Raw genomic sequence first — 20,549 nt, forward strand, 5'->3', positions numbered from 1 at the left:
AAGTTCCCTAAGGGGGGAGGCGATCTGATTTTGGGACTCTGAGTTGGTCCCTTGAATTCTCAGCCCTGTGCCAGAGGGAGGCCAGAACCGGCTCTCTCTGGCAGTCTGCTGAGATCACAGCTTCTACAACTACACTGATGAAGGTCAGAACCCACTCTCTAAGGCTGTCTGCTAGGATCTCAGCCTTAGCCTACCAAAGCCAGGTCTGCCCTGGGGCCTTGGGAGGGGCCTCACAAAATCCCATGTAGGGGAATGGGTATGGAGCAATTAGGGGAAGCTCACCACCACAAGGAGGCATGATCTGGGTGCTCTTAGGCAGTCCCCTGTGTTCTCAGCCCCTATGCCAGAGGGAGGCCAGGATGGGCACTCACTGGTGGTCTATGTAGATCACAGCTGCTACACTGATGGAGGTCAGAACCCACCCTCCAGCCTTGCACTTTTTACAGCACAGAAAGGGCCAGCTGCTATCATTAACATGTATATTATCAAAATACATTCTGGCATAGCCAAGTGAGCAGCTATGAGGAAAACCTCTCTGAGGGAGGTCAAATAGGTTTTCTAACAAAAAAGAAGAGTGGAACCAGAAGGACAGTTTAAGTGTGTGCATGTGAAGAAAGTTTTGCAACAACCTCCCCAGCCACCTTTCTTATATCTCATCTCGACAGTGAGCCTTCCCATGTCCATGAACTTTAATATAGCTCACAGTCCTCTGTCTGCAATGAATAGCTATGGGACCAGGCCTAGGGTATACATATGGTATAAGGGAGGATAACTTCCACAGCTGGAGAGATGGTTCAGTGGTTAAGAGCACTGGCTGTTCCTGCAGAGGACCCAGGTGCTAACGTAGAGATCACTGTCATTTTCTGGGGAGGAAGAAATGAGTTCCACTGGTGAGTTTCACAAGTCAGTAGAAGTTCCTTGTGATGCTGACTTCCAGGCCATGCCAACCAGAAGGGGACGACATGAATATCATTAGTCAGCGAAAAGGAAGAGGCCACACTTGGAAAAGTGCTTGTGGCAGGGTCTCCTTGTAGCCCCAGCTGGCCTACGAAAGAATTTCTTTTCAACAGTTAATGATTCTTTTAGCCAGGGTATCATGTTATCCCAGGCTGGCCCAAAACTTGCTATGTAATTGAAAATGGCCATGCATTCCTGATTCTTATGCTTTTACTCCCCAAGTACTGGGATTACAGCATGTGCCCTGACACCTGGCTCATTTTCAAATGAACTATTAGAATGCTTCTTCAGAAATATATGAACTGGGTCATATTTGTTCTTTGATATAGAATTTAGGACAGACAAACCTCCAATTGATAACCTCCATTGTTATAACTTCAGAGTAGGAAGGCAGCAACAAGTGGGTGAGCTTACATCTTTGTCAGAAATGTGATAACCCCTTATGTTACAATGCAGAACAAACCCAAAGGCTCTTACAAGATGCTTTCACAGCAGAAGCAGCAGCAAGGACTGGAGCACCCCAGGACCCTAGCGGTGCCTTTGACACTGAAGATAAAGAACAAAGACCTTGGTTATTCAACAAGTATGTTAACATTCTCAGTGTGTCTGCAACCTTTAAGAAGTCCTGTCTCTCCACTTTGACTTTTCTTCTTCTCAGGATTCTTGTCACCCTCTGTCCTTTATCTAGTTACAGAAAACAGTTCTGCTGAGGCTCATGTTCTAGGTTCTTCCAAGGCCACTGTGATTTCTTGGTTGTTACATAGCATAAAGAAAATGGTCTTTGGAGGCCACCCTCTGATTGTAAGCTGGTGATGATGCTGGCCCTGCTCATTCACAGTATCCCCCAAACCCATACGTGTCAGAAGTCCAATCTTAATATATGAATGGGGATTATAAATTGAGCAATAGTCCTTCAAAATGTGTGCTAATGCCTCTTTTAAAAAAAAACACTCCTAATTGCTTGTAGAACATTCTGGAATTGCTCAACATCTATGGTTTTCATTTGTCCTTTTGGTTCATAAATTATCTGTTCATGGATAAGACTAAAATTTGAATCCTGTTTAGACATCATGCCCATTTCTTGCAGGTTCGAGGTCTCTGAGAAGATTCGCTTAAAGTGAGAATTCAAAGCAACCATTAAAAGTAGCTCTCTGCATTCCCTGAACCTCAAGAAGCATAAAATGAGATGCTGATAGTGTATCTGCCATCAGTTTTCTTTAATTTGTCCATATTTTCTAAGTATCTAAGATAAGATGGTCAGTAACTATTGAAGAAAGGACACAAGCCAGTGTTGACTATGTTTAAACTGCCAGGCTTGTTATAAATATGTCCTGGTGCCTCTACTGCCACAGTTTGCTCACTTAGAAAGCATATCCTGCTTTTTGCCCTGTCAGGTGGAAGCCATACAGCCTTGCAGCAAAGCTGACAGAGGTCCCTGAGCCTGACCTTGGGTGGGCTGGGTTCCCTGCAGGGCCAGGAGGCTGCTCAGGCAGGGACTGGGTTGGTGGTTCAGGAGTGGCCCCCTCCATGGAGAGAGAGCAGAACCTTTTGCTGGCCCTGTCCAAGAGATGAAATCTGGCTCCATTGCTCACAGCCCTTCCTAGTTCAAGATCCTACAGGTGCCTCTAGCATTTGCCAAAGCAGAAGTTTCTATTTCTTTTCCCCCATCCTGCTTTCAGTAAGGAGAAAGGAACAAAATTGCATTTACACGAATATATAATACAGATACAACGGTTGACTTATTTTAAGGAATTGGCGCACAATTCCAAAAACTGTCAGGCAAACTGCTGCCTGGAAATTCAGGTAAGCATTGGTGGTGTTACCTCAAGTCTTATTCCCCTGAGTCTGGAAACAGTCAATTTCCATGTGGCAGCTTTGAAGATAATCTCTTCTTTTCAGGAAACCTCAGCCTTTCCTCTTGCTCTTAAATCCTCTGATTTGATGAGGCCCATCCATAGGATGGAGAACTATTAATGTGCTTCACCCAAAGTCTATTGATTTAAATGTTATTCACATGGAAAACAACACATTCACAGCAAATCTAGATTGCTGTCTGAATAACCAAGTGGCACTATAACCCAGCATCTCATGCATTATGTAGATTTGGGCAACTTGCTTAACCGTTGTGGCTGTCAAGCCTCATCTGGAAGTAAGGATGATGAATAGCACTTCATGAGTCAAGGCACTATGAGGGTTTAACACAGGAAAATGCACAGGCGGCCTCCCCTGATCTGTTCTTCCAGTTCGGCAACACAGCATGCTAAGTACTCATTGACTCAGCAGCATGCATGCTGCCATCTCAGTCTGGCTCCTCTTTACTCTGATAACTGAAACAGTAATGGTCCGGTCTAGAGCTTCCAGCATTTTCTCTACTAAACTAGTCTGTGTGAATACCAGGCCTGCTGACCAAGCTCATCCTTCTGCCTCCACATCATTAGTTTGCCTGGGTCAAGCCCCCTACCTCATCTAGAGATGCCTGAGACTTGTGCTGAATAAACACAAGCAGTGGATCTTTCTAGATTCTGACTTCATCTCTTAGGTAGTAATATCTTCTTGTTACTCCTTAACATACCTTACCTTTCCCTGTGTTCTAGATCCTTCTTTTCTCTTTTCTTTTTTGATCCCTACCTAGGGATAATGTAAGGACAGAGTGGTGGTTGTGGCAACTGGGCTGGGTCACGGTGCCAAGATATTTGATCAAATGTTACTCTGGGTGCTCTGTCAAGTGTATTTTGGCCAGAATGAACCTTTACACTGGTAGATTTTTAGTAAATGATAAGCCTCCATAATGTGAGTGGACCTCATCCAATAAATGAAAGGCCCAAACCTAACAGTGATGGACTTCCCTTTAAGAAGAAGAAATCCTGCTGGCAGACTAGCTCCCTGGCCTCTCTCTCACAACTCTAACCACATACAGGCTAGGGAAGCACTCCACCACTGAGCTACAGCCCCAGCCCTGCATTTGCAATTACACTCTAACTGTAACTCCCCTGGGTCTCTGACTGCTGTCTACCTTGCAGAGTTCTCATAAACACACACACACACACACACACACACACACACACACACACACACAATACTGGTTCTGTTTCTACATACCAACAGAAATAAAAAAAGTATTTAGTCATAGCTGGCAGTTATGTTGGCTCCCAAGGAAGTAGAGGGCTCTGTTAGGTCCATGAAAACACCAGGACCACTAGAGACCACTCTGAGGTGGGAAAAGAAGAAATTTATTGGAATTTATTGAGCTGCTGGACTGCTCCCATAGGAGAAAGGAGCAGCAGTTTCTTGTCACAGCAGGATGGATTTTATAGGATTTTTCTTTTGTGGGTAGCAAGAAGGTTGAGTCAGTAGCAGGTACCTTGATAGAGGGGGACTTCAGTTAGGTATTTTTAGTTTTTCAGTTGGCTGTGATGAGAGATTGCTGTTATGATTAGGGTACATTGTTAAAGCAAAGGTCAGGTGGTTACTGAGAAACTAGTTTGATGGTTTAGTTTCTGTTTCCCAGAATGCTGCCCACCAGGTTGCGATCACCATGTTGCTGGTCAGTAGTGACTCCATCTTGGGGCCCAGTTTGACCTAACAGTCTGGACTCCAAAGCAGACCCCTTGCTATTTTTTCCGATTTCTGGTGAAGCTCAGCACTTTTTTCTCCCATTCCTAAATTCCACATCTGCCACCAACTTTTTCTCAGAGTCTGCTGACACAGGTGCTTGTGGGTTGAGATATGCACCGGGAACCTAGAAGTAGAGACCTGTGTTCTCCCTGTCTCCCGCCTAAGTTCCAGAGCTATTTCTCTTTATGAGTTCAATATTCCTGAACCTCTACTTGCCAAAGAAATACTGCAGCCAACCCTGCCTGGGTCCCTAGGCTGGTTTCTTCCTGCAACTAGGACCTCTGCTCCATCAGCCTCCCACCATCCATTCCTCACTTTCTGTTCTGTGGAACTTCTCTCTGACTTTGCCATCCCTTTCTAGTCTGTAAATCTGGGCAGACAGTTCAAATTATCCTGTTGGAAAACAGGCAGAGAATTGCTGGGGCTCCAGCTAGGCAGACCATTGGTTCTTTCCTTCCACTTCCTCTTATTTCAGTCTTTCTGCTACCAATATGCTTCCTATGTCACCTATTATATTGTGCCCTGATTTAAAGAGTATAGTGCAAATGTCTCTGCCATTTCATAAATTCTAAAACAACACTTGAATCCATCAGGTTACCTGATAATGTGCATAATGTAAGCACTATTTTGTTCATAAGTTTTTATGAACCTGTAATGTAGATTGTTTTTCTGCATCAGTGAAATGTTGATCTAATGTTATAATTAATACAATCATCTCATACTCATGTCAAAATGTTGTCCTGTAAAGAAATGTACTAGTAATAGTATAACATTATAAAATACCTACATCATCTCTTAAAAATTCCTCATGAGAAGAAGAGTGTACACACACACACACACACACACACACACACACACACACACACACACACACACCATTCTATTTGGATTATGAACCAATGGATGGATTATACATATTTAATTTTATAAAGAAAGTGGGAGTTTCTTTCCTGAATAGATTTTTATCCCACTAACATTAAAATCAAGTTTAATTTCCTTGGCCCTTTAGAGGACATTTCAACTACACATACATTGCTGTCATTGTGAAAGCCATGCCCCCTTCCCTCTGTGTGAAACCATACACTGCCTGCTTCTATGGGTTTACCATTGGAAGACTAGTGGAACAGAATCTGATCTCTACTATACCACGTGTCATAAAAAGCAGTCCAGAAGGCAGTTCTTCAAAGTGGACCACCTTGCCATTCAGCCAATTAAAATTCAATTTCAGAACAATTATCATGGCTTTGTGATTTTCTCCACCTATTCCATGAAAGGTTAGATAAAATGGAGTTAACTGGGACACAGCAGACATTTGATTTCTTCCTTTTTCTGTTCATTCATTCAGTCACCAAAACAAGGAGAGCCCAATTTGCTTACAGAGAGAAAAAATAAAACAGAGGCTAGGGCATGCCACAGCCGGGTTGAAGCTTTTGCAGGATAACCTCAATTTTTTGGAGCAGAGAATGAATCTGAGAGTCTTCTGTCTCTGCCCACACACATAGTTATGAATTCACCAAGGCAACAGTATCCAGGGCCTAGCATCCACCAATGAGAAGCCAGAGATAGCAGTCCTGAGGCTAGCCAGTGACACAGGTGACAGCCGGCAAAAACAAGGCTGCAACATTCAGGCCCAAGCCGAACCCTTAGAAAAATGCAATGCATCGGAAAGATGAGCATGGAGACAGGTAGAAAGAAATGCTGGTCATCTTCTACACCTCAAACTGTAACTCAAGAATAACTTTCCTACAGTGACTTTATAATTCATGGAGGGTCTGGATGTGTCCATGGAGTACTGAGAACTTTCTTATCACAGATACAAACCTGCGTAGTTCACAAGGCCTTTTCATACATTTTTGTCATCTCCCTTACATTGAGGTATAAGTGTATTCAAATGTCCTAGGTTTAAAATCAGACTCAGAGATGAAGTGACTTTCTCTAGGTTCTGTGCTATTTGCTTTTTCCAGAGCCCTGTGCTCCCCCAAAAACCTGATGTTTGTCAACTACAGGGCATGTGTGCCAAAGACCTAAAACCCACAAGAATAAGATGTGGCCTGGTTCGTAAACCTAAGGATGAATATGTAGGCCTACTGTCACCCTGCCTACCAGGACCTCTGGCGGTGGATAGGAAACAGTCAAACCATAGCCAATCTGACCCAGAAAACTCAAGCATAGTTACGACGTATGTTTAAAGTATGCTTGGGATCTAGACCCTTTGGCTGATTAAATCCCTGGGAGTCATATTTCAAAACAGTTTTCTGGAGCCTACTCAGAACATTTTTAAGTGTGTGTTCTGCAGTGCTTCCAGGACAGGAAGAGTAGGACAGGGCTGCAAGGTGCTGTCATTCCTTGCAGAGCTTGATGTGATGGGAATGGGGAGGTAGGAATGCAGGAGATGGTGATTCTATCCAGTAACTATGAGTCCCATCCCAGGACCTAAGGAAAAGTCGTAGGTGAATGTTTGTCATACAGGGTGGGAGACAGGTAACCATCTAGGGAACACTTCATAAAGAAGGGTCTCAGTCAATCAAAGGAAAAATAGGTTAAAGTTCATTTAGGATGGAAAAAAAGTACATGGTGATGGAGTTGGAAGTGTGGAGGGAAATTGAGATACTAGAAAAATCTGCATTTAGTTTGATTTAAGGCTGATATTAGAGTTAGGTAAAGTCTTCCTTTAAAGGATATGGAAAGACAAGCCTTGATGTATGCTTTTGGGCTCCTTAGGAAGAGAGGGTACTTCAAGTCCCAGTGCATGGAGATAGGGAAGGTAAGAACTTAGAAGGGGATTTGATCTCCTCTCAAGTTTTCTTTTCTTCTAGATATTCACCCATTTTCTGTTTTGATTTGAAAGATGTCTATTTCCCACTTTTTTTTCTCATCTTTTTTGAGGATGAGCTCAGCTAAGTCTAGAAGTTTGTGATTTTCTTTAAAGGGCCTTAATATTTTTTTTCAAGAATTGGGCTGACAGATGGTTCAGTGGGTAAAAAGTGCTTGGTGTGTAAGCCTGAGTTCAATCCCTGGAACCCACAGGAGAGAATCTACCCCCAAAAGTCTTGGTATCCACACAGTGTGGCAAGTAGACCTGCACTCTTGCATATATCATACTGATATAGGAATATCAGGGTGTCTTTGAGAGTGGCAGAGCCTTTTGCAGCTCTGTGGTGCCTAGCCGGATAGGCTAAGGCCCCAGAAACTCAATGGCCATGAAAGCCACTTCAAAGTCAGAGACTTTCAGAGATTTTTATCTCACAAATTCAAAGAATGAAATTCATGGACCATAGAGGGTAAGTTTTAGAAAGAGAGAAGTTTTATTATAAGGAGTTTAGGAAGAGAAAGAAGGCAGAGCTCCTGTACAGCAGGAGGGGTCCCCGGAGTGGGATTTCATTGACCCTCACTGCCTTGAGTTAATAAGGCTTTAGTGAATGGAGGAAGGGGGTGGAGATGAAGAGGGGATGAACTGGTCAGTCCAGTTCCCATTCTAGGAAGGGGGCACTCCTTTAGGGAACAGGAAAAAGAGATAAGGAAAAAAATCAGCCACCCCCCACCACACACTTTCTGACACTCTAGCCTCTGGCTGTGGCTGAAGGAGAGACATCTTTGGCTTAGATAGTCCTCTCATCATCGCTGGCCTCGGGCAAGGACAAATGTACTGACAGTCCAAGGACATTTCCAGCTCTTAGCCAAGAAAGTATTTACTTTCCTTGAGGGGTCTTTTTTTTTTTTTTTTTTTTTCTCTCTCTCTCTCTCTCTCTCTCTATCTGTCTAGTTCTCCACACACACACACACACACACACACACACACACACACTAATAATGGCAATAATAGTAGTAAGTAAAAGAAAAATTTAAGTTCTTTCTGAGAAAGAGAAGAGCATTTTAAAAGCAAAAACACAACTAAAACCTTCCTCACTGAGTAGACTTGGGCCAATAGCAATAGGATAGAACACTCCTCTGTTTCTGTATACTCTGTCTGCAGGCTTATCAGGATCTTGTTCTCACTCTTTCCACACCCTTCACCCTTTACCCCATCTCCCCACATACACACCAAAGGAGAAAGGATGCTTTAGACTCATAATTCCAGAGTATATCACAGCCTGGGATGGTGCTCCATGGTTGTTCTGCAGCAAGCAGACACACTCACAAGCACTGCCCTGTCTAAACCCAAACTGGTCCCATGTCCAGCTCTAGGCTTCATCTTACTTTGTTTTCTACACAGGTTCACTCACAGACTTGTGTTTTGTGTGCTTTCATTATGTTTTCTCCCAGGAGAATGAAGCCTCTCACTTGTATACCCCTCATCTTGGAGCTGTGCATGGAACACAGGAGGCATGCTAAAGATTTGTTAAATAAACAAGATCTTGGGCAAAAGTTTAATAAAATATAGCAAAATTCAGAATTCCTCACTGATAAATTAGAGATAGCAAAGGATGGCAGTGGAGCAAATCCAACCCACAGCCTGTTCTATGAAGTTTGCTAGAACATAGTCTATTCATTTGCATGAATTCTATAGTGGCTTTCATGCTAGCCACCAAGATTGAGTAGTTAGGATACAGATCACCCCCACCCCCCCAAAGCCTTAAATGTTTACTATCTACTCCATATAGAAAAAATGAACAACTGATATAAACCTTTTCTTTTGGTTTAAAAAGTACTACTAGGGGGGAGGGGAGGGGCTGGAGAGATGATAGTGATAGGTAAAAATGTTGGGAGGTGGAGAGCACGAGTGGATGGAGGGATACAGCTTTATTTCGCACGGGACACGTTTCCCTCGGGGAAGGGAAAGATGTCAGGGAAAGATGTCAGGGAAGGGAAAGATGTCAGGGAAAGGAAAGATGTTAGGGAAGGATGTCAGGGAAGGGAAAGATGTCAGCGAAGGGCAGGGAAGGGAAAGATGTCAGCCCACGGGCTGTGAGCTGGGACTTTATATATGGGGGCTTTAGGGTATAGAAGGGGGGAATGTTTGGGGGAGAAATCAGGGAGGGGGAAGCAGGAAAAGCAGGTAGGATTAGGGTCTGGAAGTGTTTACTTTTTCCCTCTTAAGATAAGAGAAAAGCTGTTGTGATAAACAACTTCTAAAACCTCTGGTTAACAGGTAGACTCTGCTTATCTTATCTTTGGAGATCAGAGGAAAGGCAGGCCTCTTCTCAGCAGAGTTTGTTTCCCTTGACTTCAAAGGTCAAAGTTCTTATCAGCTCAGTTCCCTTTTTGGGGCTCCAAAGTCTGTAGGTCCCTGTTGGGGAGGGTGGAAGCTGCTTCTGTTTGGAACCCTAACAGATAGCCCGGTGGTTAAGAGCACTGGCTGCTCTTGCAGAAACCTGGGTTCAATTCCCAGCACTCACATGGAGGCTAGCAACTATCCATAACGCCGGTTCCAGGGAATTCAATGCCCTCTTCTAACTTCTGAGGGCCATTGCATGACATGAATGCACTTACATAACATACAGGCAAAACACTGATACACATAAAACAAAAATTAAGTTAATTAAAATGAAAAGTACTAATTAGATAAACAGAAAGAGTACTTTAAAAATTGTAACACAGTTAATTCATTAACATGTACTTATCAAAAAAAAGGGTCAAACTGTGCAGAAATGTGATTTTGGTTTGGTTTGAACTCATGGCCTAGTATGTGCTAACTATGTGTTTTATGACTGAACTGCACCCTCTGTCCCATCAAGCCTTTTGAATACATTCACATGCAAACATCTGCCTTTCAAGGGCAAATAAATCTTTTTTTGTATTTAAAGTGACAAAAATTACATATAAATAGTGTAGAAAGTGATGTTTTTGAAATGTGTGTGCTACCAAAGGGTAAAATGAAGCTAATTAGCTCATTACCTCAAATAGCTATCATTCTAATGAGTTTGGTATCAGGATTTTGTTAGAATTTGGGGATGAGAAGGGAACTTCCCATCTGCTCCTATGCCCTGACAGTTTGCACAACAGAATCAACCATGACCCACCATGCCTGACTGGTTTTATGTATTCATTTTAATTAATTAATTTGAGACATCTCACTATCTAGACCAGGTTAGTCTTGAACGCACGTACAGAGATCCACCTGCCTCTGCCTCCCAAGTGCTAGGATTATAGGCCTTCTTTTTTCTTTTAAAATACCTACTTTGTATGTTTTGCGTTGCTCACTAACTTTTCAAGTCCATGTCTTTTTCTTCATCTTCTCAAGCTTTGGCCATACCTTGCTCCTTTGTTACCTAGAACAGTTATGACCCAGCATAAACTGTTGGCACTGCCAACCTGTAACTTCCTGTTTTATTCAAGATAACAGAATACTTCTCTGCTTTGTCTTGTTCTTTTCAAAGTACATATTGCTCTGGCCTTCTTTCTTTCTCTCCTTTTTTTTCCATTTTGATTGGTAATGCTCTTTTCTATGCTATTTCTAATTTCTGTTATTATTGTGCTGATAACTTTAGTTGTCAACTTGACACACCTGGGTCAATTGAGGGAACCTCAATTAGGGACATGTGGCCATGTCTATGGGGAATTGTCTTGATTGCTGAGAGTTGTGGGAGGGCCCAGCTCACTGTGGGTGGTGCCACTCCTGGGCAGGGTAGAAAGCCTGTTGCATAAGAAAGCAGGCTGAGCAGGGGCCAGGGTAGAAAGCCAGTAAGTAAGTTCCTCCAAGGCCTGTGCTCCAGCCCCTGCCTCCAGGTTCCTGCCCTGAGTTCCTACCTTGAGCTCCACTAGTGATGAACCCAGGAGATGTAAGTCAAATAAACCCTTTCCTCCACAAATTGGTATTGGTTAGAGTATTTTGTCACAGTAATTGAAGGCAAACTAAGATAATTGCACTGTGATTAGAAAATGAACCTGAATATTTTCTACATAAAGAAATAAATTGAGACTTTCTGGTTTAATAATGTGTTGATTTCTATAAATATTCCATCTGCACTTATAAAGCATGTGTATTTTATACTAACTTCAAATTTTCATATGTTACTATTGAGTCAAGCATAATGATCTCAATATTTAATATCTCTGTCACTTATTTTTGTCTATTTGATTGGTCCTTTTTTGAGAAAGTTGCTAAATTCTTTCATTTTGACTATTGATCTGGCAATCAGAGGAATCTCAAGTGAATAACGAGCCTAATGATGCACCTCAGAGCCCTGGAAATGAAGAAGAAGCCAAATCCAAACACAGCAGATGGCAAGAAATACACAGATCAGGGCACATCCTATCTGTTGCTGCACTATCCACAATAGCAAAGATATGATAAAAAGATAATGGAAGTGAGGTCCATCTACACAATGAGATTCTATTCGATTGTAAATAAAAATAAATGTTACAGGAAAATTGATGGAACTAGGAAACACTAAGCAAGGTGACAAACTCAGGACACCACCACCTTATTACTCTCTCTTATGCAGATCCTTCTTTCTAAATGTTAAATGTGTGTATCCAGGTAAGAGTGAATGTGGATAAGGCCAGGAAGCTAGAAAGTGTCCACTGTTATTGTGCCCAGTGAACGGATCCCCAAGAATTACCACAGAGTCCAGAGAGCATGCAAGAACAAAGAGTCTTTATTTGGGCTTAAGCTTGGGCTCCCAGAATAATCAGCAAGGAAGAATTACGGCATTCGCCCACCAAGCTGAACTGAGAGCCACGATTTCAGGGGGAAGAAGCTTTTTATAGGTTTTAGACAAAGGGAGGAGGGGAATAACAGAGTCACATCTTGATTGGTCTAAGGAGCCTGTGCGTGCTAGCGCACCAACACCCTTTTGAATTGATTCGTTACAAGGAATGTAGTCCTGGAGGTTTCTCATTGGTGGGTGCTACCCTCAGGGCTGTGGAATGTGCTGATTGTTATCTGTGGGGCCAGAAGTCTCTGTTCCTACCTTATAAGGCTGCTATATGTCTGGGCTTGCTTGGTCTATAGCCTCTTGTGGTGGGGATGGTAGGTGGAGATTACAACATGCCTGGGCATGTTCAGGCTTGCCTGAAACAGCTAGTCAAAATGGGGTGGATACAGTTTGTTCTCTCAGCCAAGCAATCAAGCGGTTTACAGAAGTGGAAAAAGAGCAGTTAGTCCTAAAGAGGGGCAGGGGTCTTGGGAGTCCAGGGCAGGGGGCCAAGGAGGAGGGTTTCACATCCACGAAATAGGGAAAGGGAGGCTTTAAGGGAGACAGAAATAAAATGCATGTGACATGAAAGCTGAAGGGTGAAAACTGGGGATGAAAGGGTCCTGAAGAAGGGACTGCACGTGGGGGTGAGAGTCGCCAAAAAAAGACATTATGAAAATGCCTTAAGGAGAGTGGCTGCTTTGTAAGCTAATTAGAAAAATAAACTACAAAAAGAAGAAAAGAAAAATAACCCCACAGATAGTGGCATATTATGTACTTGTTTTTTTCTTCTCACAGAACAATATACATTAAAGATTAATGCAACTTCTCCATGAAATTTCTCCATTCTGTTCTTATTTTTCCAGTTACACAAAATTTCATTGTCTGCATGTTGGAATATTACTTAAACCATCCCCTACTGGCTGAAAGCTAGCTTATTGCCTGTCTTTGCTGTTATGGTGTTGCCATAAGAGGACCCACATGCATGTCCCTCTCAAGTTCATGACCTATTGGTATATATATCCTACTGAGACCATTTAGTGTTGTTGTATACCCATATGTTAAAGGCTGACCACTTATGATTGAATAGCCTATCAGAAGGCTCATCCTTGGAGAAAACTGATTTTCCTTCCATCAGCAGCCATTGATTGCCTGTAGTTCTTCATCTAGGAAATCTCCATCTACATTGGCATGTCGACTGGTATTGACATTATGCAGGTCTTGTTTAGGCAATCATACTGAGACTTCATGGGTACAGAATTCCTGTCATGTCTAGAAGACACTATCTAACAGCAGGCACCCTGGTCCTCTGACTCTTGTAGTCTTTCTGTCCCCTCTTCTTCAATGTTTCCTGAGCCTTAGGTGTAGGGATTGTGTTGTAGATTTAACAGCTGGGGCTAGGCATACCATGGTCACTTATTTTCTGCCTTTTGACCAGTTGTGGATCTCTGTAGTAGTCTCCATCCACTGCAAAAAGAAGCTTCTTTGATTAGGGGGGAGAGCTATGCTTATCTGTGGGTTTAAAGATAAATTTTTAGAACACTAGTTTAGAAAAATGGAAGTAGTAGTTTTTTGTTATTGTTTTCTCCTTTAGGGTCTATGATGTCTCCAGTCATGGACTCTTGGCTAGGTTTTCAGTACCATGCAAGTTCCTCATAATGAGCAGGCCTTAAGTCCAAATAGACACTGTTGGTTACCCCCAAGATATAAGCGTCATTATTACACCATTGAGGATATCTTGCTGAGCCAATCATTGTTGTGGTTCCCAGGCTTTTCAGCTGGGTGGGCCTATTGATTTCTTTTCTCCCTTGGCAGCTTTCATAACACCTTATGGTATTATGAGAGCTAGGCCTCAGGCAGGAGGCTTCAAAGTCAGTACCAGCCCGATTCCTTGAAGTCCTATTTCTATAGTATGTGGTGTCTTCAGCAATAGAGTCTTACCTTCAACTTCTAGAGGACAACTAATGGCAATGACAATAGCCTGTGTTGTTTAGAGGGTCTCTTGTACCATGCTGACAAACAACTCGAAGGGAAATTCCCTTTGCCTAGTACAGGGGTATTTATTAGATAGCCTATGGCTTCTGATGGGGGAGCATTATCATCTTGTATGGCATAATTCCATTCAAACTATATACATGTAATTACACACATATATTACATATATATTTTAAGTAAGCTTATAAAATGATGTTTCCCTGGGCTTTTTCAAGCATCCTTAGTGTGATTCATTTCCCTCTTTCTCCTTTTATAGCACCTGCGTCCTACCATCCCCCTCTCTAAGACTCCTTCTCTCCCTCTCCCCATAGTCTCTTTCTACTTTGCTGGCTTCTGTGGTTGCTCCAGGCTATGTACTCAAATTTAAGGGTTCAGAGCTAGGATTCACAAATAAGACAGAACATGCAGCATTTGTTTTTCCAGATCTGGGTACCTCACTCAGTTCCATCAATTTACCTGAAAATTTTGTGACTTCATTTTTCTTCATCACTGTATAGAATCCCATTGTGTGTATTTACGACATTTTCATCATTGATGGGCATCTCAGCTATTCCTAGCTATTATGAATAGAGCCACAATGAACCTGGCTAAGCAAGTGCCTCTACAGTAGGATTTCAAATCTTTTGAGTATATGCCAAAGAGTGGTATATCTAAGTCACATAGTAGATCTATTTTTAGGTTTTTAAGAATTCCCACACCGAATTCCGTAGTGACTACACCAGTTTGCAATCCCTCCAATAGTGAATGAGGGTTCCCCTTTCCCTACATCTCCCCATCAGCATTTGCTTTCTTGACCTTATACATTCTGATTGGGGTAAGAGCTTAAAGTAGTTGTATTAGTCAGGGTTCTCTAAAGAAACAGAATGAGTAGAATGAATATATAGATGGGATTTATCAGATTAGCTTACAGGATCGAGTCCGAGTAGTTCAACAATGGCTGCATCACACTGGAGAGGCTGAGATTCTGATAGTTGCTCAGCCCACAAGGCTGGCTGTCTCAGTAGTCCCAATCTGGCACTCAAGGCCTGACGAATTCCAAGAGATCTGCTAGTCTTCAGTCTACAATGGAAGCCAAAGAAATTGGTCACAGCAGCAAAACAAATTCACCAGTGACAGAGATGGCAAGGGGCAAAAAAGCAAGAGCTCCCTTCTGCCATGGCCTTTTATTCAGGATGCTATCAGAAGATAACACCCACATTTAGGGTGGGTCTTCCAGCTTCAGACCATCCAATCAAGAAGGTCTCTCTCATTTCACTTAATCCCAGATCAGTCAAGTTGACACCCAGGATTAGCCATCATAGTAGATTTAATTTGCATTTCCCTGATTGCTAAGGATGGTCTTTTTTAAAAAAAAACATATATTTAGTAACACTTTAGGTAGTGTTATGGCTTGAATGTTTGTCTCCTCTAACATTCATGTTGAAGTTTAATTGACATTGTACTAGTATTAAGAAGTAGAATCAGGGGCTGTAGAGATATCTCAGCAGGCAAGATCATTTGCTGCTTTTGCAGAATACTAGAGTTTTGTTCACAAAATCTACAGTTGTTCACAACTGCCTATAACTCCAGCTCCAGGGGATCTGACACTCTCTTCTGATCTCTGTGGGTTCTCACTTATGTGCACATAAACATAAAAGTAAAAAAAAATTAAAAAGAAGTGAAATCATTACGAGGTGATTAGGCCATGGAGGCTTCACCCTCATTGATAGGATAGGTTTGGTATGATTATGAAAGGGCATGTTTGGTCCCCTTCTGCCTTCCACAAAGTGTTAGTGCAAGGACGAAATCCTTTACCAGATGACAGCCTCTCAGTCTCGAGCTTCCAGGCCCCCAAACTGTGAGCCAATAAATTTCTATTTCTTATAAATTACCTTGTCTCAGGTATCCTGTCACAGCTGCACAAATGGACTAAGACATATAGCAATGAAATTATTGTTTAGATGTAACTTGAGCTTCCCAGATTGTTGTTTCTCTTTTGACTTTGCTTGTATAAGGTTTCAGATGTAGATATTTTTCCTTTATTTTTAAGTAATGAAATCAACTCTTATTTGATATCCTAAGTTGGTTTTATGTTGTATCTAGAAAGTCTCCCTACTAGTTGATTCTTTTTTTTTTTTTAAGGTCTCACTATATAGGCCTACTGGTCTTGGTCTCACAGAGCTCCCCCTACCTCTGGCCTTTGAGGTCCACCACACCTGGACAGAATTTGATTCTAGATGATGGTGATTTACTTTAATAGTGCCTTTACTTTATGGTACCATACTTTACATTTGATCAGTAATACTTTATCTTGGAAATAGGTATGAGATATGAAATTAACTTTAATTTCTTTCAGCATTTACTTCCCATTGTGACTTTAGAATAAGCTTATTTCTCATTGAAAGAAAGAAAATCTAGTTGATATAGTTGTTGGGATTCCACCATCATTATAATTAACCCTCCATCACCAACAGTATTTCCGCAGAAATATGAATTTTCTTTGTGTCCCTCAGGAGTGGTTTGAATTTTTCTTCATATGAATTGTGCACCTTAAAAGTATTTATTCTACTGAGGTATATGTTAAAGTTGGGGTATGAATAGCTCCCCCAAAAGGCTCATGTGTTGAAGGCTTGGTCTCCAATGCAAGCAGTCTTCAGAGGTAGGGCTTTTAGGAAGTGATATAGTCATGACAGCTCTGCATTTATCAATGGATTAACCCACTGATGGATTCAAAATCTGAACAGACCTTTGGGAGTTGGTGAAATTGTGGGAGGTGGGACCTGATCAGTGGAAGAAGATCACTGGAGGGATGTCTTTGAAGGATGTTGTATGGATGTGTGCAGCAAAGACCACCGACTAAGACAACTCCGTAGGGGACAGCAGTTTATTTGAGAGCAAATAGACCACTGGGATGCCTCTTGGGAGAACAGAGAAACAGCAACCAGCAGGGGAGTCAGACATCTTTTATAGGCATTGTTAGGGTCCGTGACTCGGTGGGTCTCTTCAGGAGAACAAATGCACGAGTATGGAGATGCAAAAATCAAGCAGAGTTTTATTAAACTAGCTAGCTGGGGTTGACCGTCCTTCCAAGACACACAGGCCTGGTTGGAGTAACCGACCCCGAGGCCACTTCAGGTAAAGATTATATAGGGTCCCACAACCGTTACACAAAAGCCCGCACTTATACAACCAATAGTTTCAAAGCAAGCATTTCACAAACCAATAACTTCAAAACAAGAAAAATGTTACAACTCCCTTCAGGTGTCTCAATCGGGGAAGGGTGGGTGGTATGTGACTGGCGCAATCCTTCCCTGTTATCTCCAGGGCTGTAGCACTTGCCCCTATCTCCGGATGCCTGTGTCTCCAGTTTAGTTAATTGGTTACAAGCAGTAAATTTAAACAAGTAAATTCAAGCAGTCAATTCAGACAAGCAGTATATTCAAACAAGCAGTAAATTCCTTTTTCCCTAACATTTCCCCCCCTTTTTCTAAGTCAGACTGAGGAATCTTCCTCAGCAGTGTCTAAGGCTTGGTATTTCTGGCGAAGGACCAAGAGATGGATAGTATTGATCTTTTCCTGAACAAACCTTAGTAGCCTATTTATTATGCAGGGACCAATTGTGACTAATAGCAGTAGGATAATTAGAGGTCCTGTGACAGCTGAGAGAAGAGTTGTAAACCATGGTCTATGCATAAACCAAGACTCGAACTAGCTTTCATTACTTTCATACTCCTTGCGCCTCCTCTCCAGGTCTTTTTTTAACTTGGTCAAAGATTCCCTGACTGTCCCTGTCTTGTCTACATAGAAAGAGCATTCTTCTTTTAAAGCTACACATAGCCCGCCCTCCTTTAAAAATAGGAGATCCAAGCCCCTTCTGTTTTGTAGCACCACCTCTGATAAGGAAGTGAGAGATTGCTCCAGGTCCGACATCATCTGCCGGAGCTGCTCCAAGTCCCTGTTGATTGCTAGCCTTAGTGCCGTGAGCCCTTGCTCTCATGTTACTAGGGCTGTGATTCCTGTCCCTGCTCCAGCTATCCCCACGGAGAAGAGAGTTCCAATGGTTAAGGCAGTAATGGGTTCCCTCTTCTTTCGGAATGGACTCTGTTTTTCCTCCCAATAGGAGAGGAGGGATTCATGAGAGTGGTATGAAAGACGGGGCAGAATGGCCACAAGTACACAAAATTCATTATTAGCATTAAATACAGAGGTGGATAGGGCTGGGGTGAGGCCCATTTTTGAAAAGAGCCACCAGCCCGAGGTGGGTATAATCCACTTCCCCTGCTCCCATGGGGTGTTATTGCATGAGGAGCATAACTGGCTTTGGGATGTTGGAACTGTGCCTACACACGTGCCAGAGGCCAAGACCTGAGCAAGAGTAAGTCCCCATGGTCTCCCGTCCCAATAGGTGGGATGAGAGTTGTTGAGAGTATAGGAACTATTTATCCCGATAGCCTCATAAAAGGGTGGGGATCCTGGGTAGCACAGCCAACATGGGTCAGTGAGAGAGGGAGTGGTATGATTAATGGTTTCTACTACAGCTAGCACCATCTCCCACATAGGGTTGCTGGAAGTCTGTGGTTTCGCAGCCGTCCCTGGCCTTTCCGTGGCTGGGGCTGCTGATGTCGTTGTGGTGCCTGATGGCTTGAAGGTGGGCCTAGGAGACCCAGGCGGGGGAGGTTGGGGCCTCAGACAAGGGGTATTTAACACCGGGTTAGGTCCTACCAGCTACCTAACCACTGCCTCGACCTGGAGGTAGATCTAGAACAGGACCCCCCTCCATGGCATCTGGTAGGGCATCAGGCCCCATGTCAGCCCATCTATCCACCTTTTATCATTTTTTCCCTTTGAGGTAAAAGTGATTTTAACCTGGTTGGCCAGTGGAGATACTGTCCATTGGTTGTATGGAGAAGTAAACCTCATATCAATCAGGTCAGGGGAAAGCTCCCATCTCCAGTGCCCATCATTAACTTCCACACAATTCCATTCAGCACAGTAGAGTCTATCAGCATCCCCACAATTGTGCCTCCACCAACCTGTCTGGAAACCTGGGCAAGCAAAGAACCCATTTGCCCGCAAAGCCTGGTGGTTTACTGTGGATGATGAGTCAACCAAAGCCTGTTTTTTCATATGATATTGTTCCTGGTGGTTTCTCTCAGGGAGGTAATAAAATTGCCCCAGTACAAGTTCTAAGTCAACATACAGATCTGGCCACCATGTCCACAACGGGGAAGTATGGGAGGTGCGGTTCCATTCCTCATAGGCATCGCTGCTTCGCAGGAACCATGTCTGGAGTACTGGTTGGTGTGGGTTGATGTCCCAAGCTCCCGCTGACACTACTATTCTCTGGAGAGCCCATAACAGTGAGCTTATCAAGAGGGATTCCTTTCATGTCCGGCTCAGCTGTAGCTTCAAGGGATTAGCAGGATTTGGCCACACATCCTATAGATTTGAGCAGGGTTTTAAGAGAACGAATTTGGCGCTTCCTCTGGCGTGATGCTGAATTCCCCATTGTAAAGGGAAGATGTTTTTACAGCAGTTGGACACTAGAGGGCTTGGAGCATCTTAGCAAATTACAAGCTTCTAGGTTTGCAGGAAAAAAAAAGTGTTACTTTTAAATCTGGTTGTGAGCCACCGTGAATTACCACGTGCTTGGCAGGGGCTAGTTGATTTAAATTCTCACCTAACCGGTTTCAGCTGTGGTTTGAATGCCCTGGGGCAGGATAACAGAGCTGACTAGAGGAATCTGCCTGACTCCAAAGCTTAGGTGGAGATCCCTGGAACTTTGGGGATTTTTTTCTAGCAGTGTTCAGATAGAAAAGTGGGATGAAGTGATGGTTCCCAAAGGAACATTCCTGAAATTAAAATTTCAGGGGATTCCGTTTGGTTCCCAGCACAGGCCTTGCCTGCAAATTTGAGGAACTAGCAGCCGTCCTTGTGACTTTTAACTGGCCGTTGCGTCACCAGGTTTTGATATTAGAAAGATATATAGAGGTCTTTTGTCTACACCTGTACAGGCAGTCAGGGTCCATTAGGGGGTCAAAGAAACCTTCAGCTAACACCAGGGAGTAGCCCTGGCCAGGAAGCATCAGTTGTCTCTCTGTCCCTAGCGGTCCCACGTGAAGACTTCAGACCGGAAACAAAAGGAGGAAATTTAGAAGAGATTTTTATTACCCTCCTGGTGGGGAGGGATACTCACGAATCCTGCGTTTCCGTGGCATGAGGTTCAGAGGCTCTCACGTTGGGCGCCAGATATGGGGCACGCGGTCCCGCAGGTGTGGGGTGTGTGGGTATCTGCTTCTGCGCTGCTTCCCTGCGTCTTCTGTGGCTCTCTGCTGCTGGGGCTTTGCCCAGCCGTGTCCCGCCCTAATTTCACCTGTGCACTTTCCTCAAGATGCGAAATCCACCAACTGCTGGATCACGCGGGAG

Source organism: Nannospalax galili, unplaced genomic scaffold (genome assembly GCF_000622305.1).
Source record: "Nannospalax galili isolate Female #2095 unplaced genomic scaffold, S.galili_v1.0 scaffold124, whole genome shotgun sequence".
NCBI lineage: Eukaryota > Metazoa > Chordata > Mammalia > Rodentia > Spalacidae > Nannospalax > Nannospalax galili.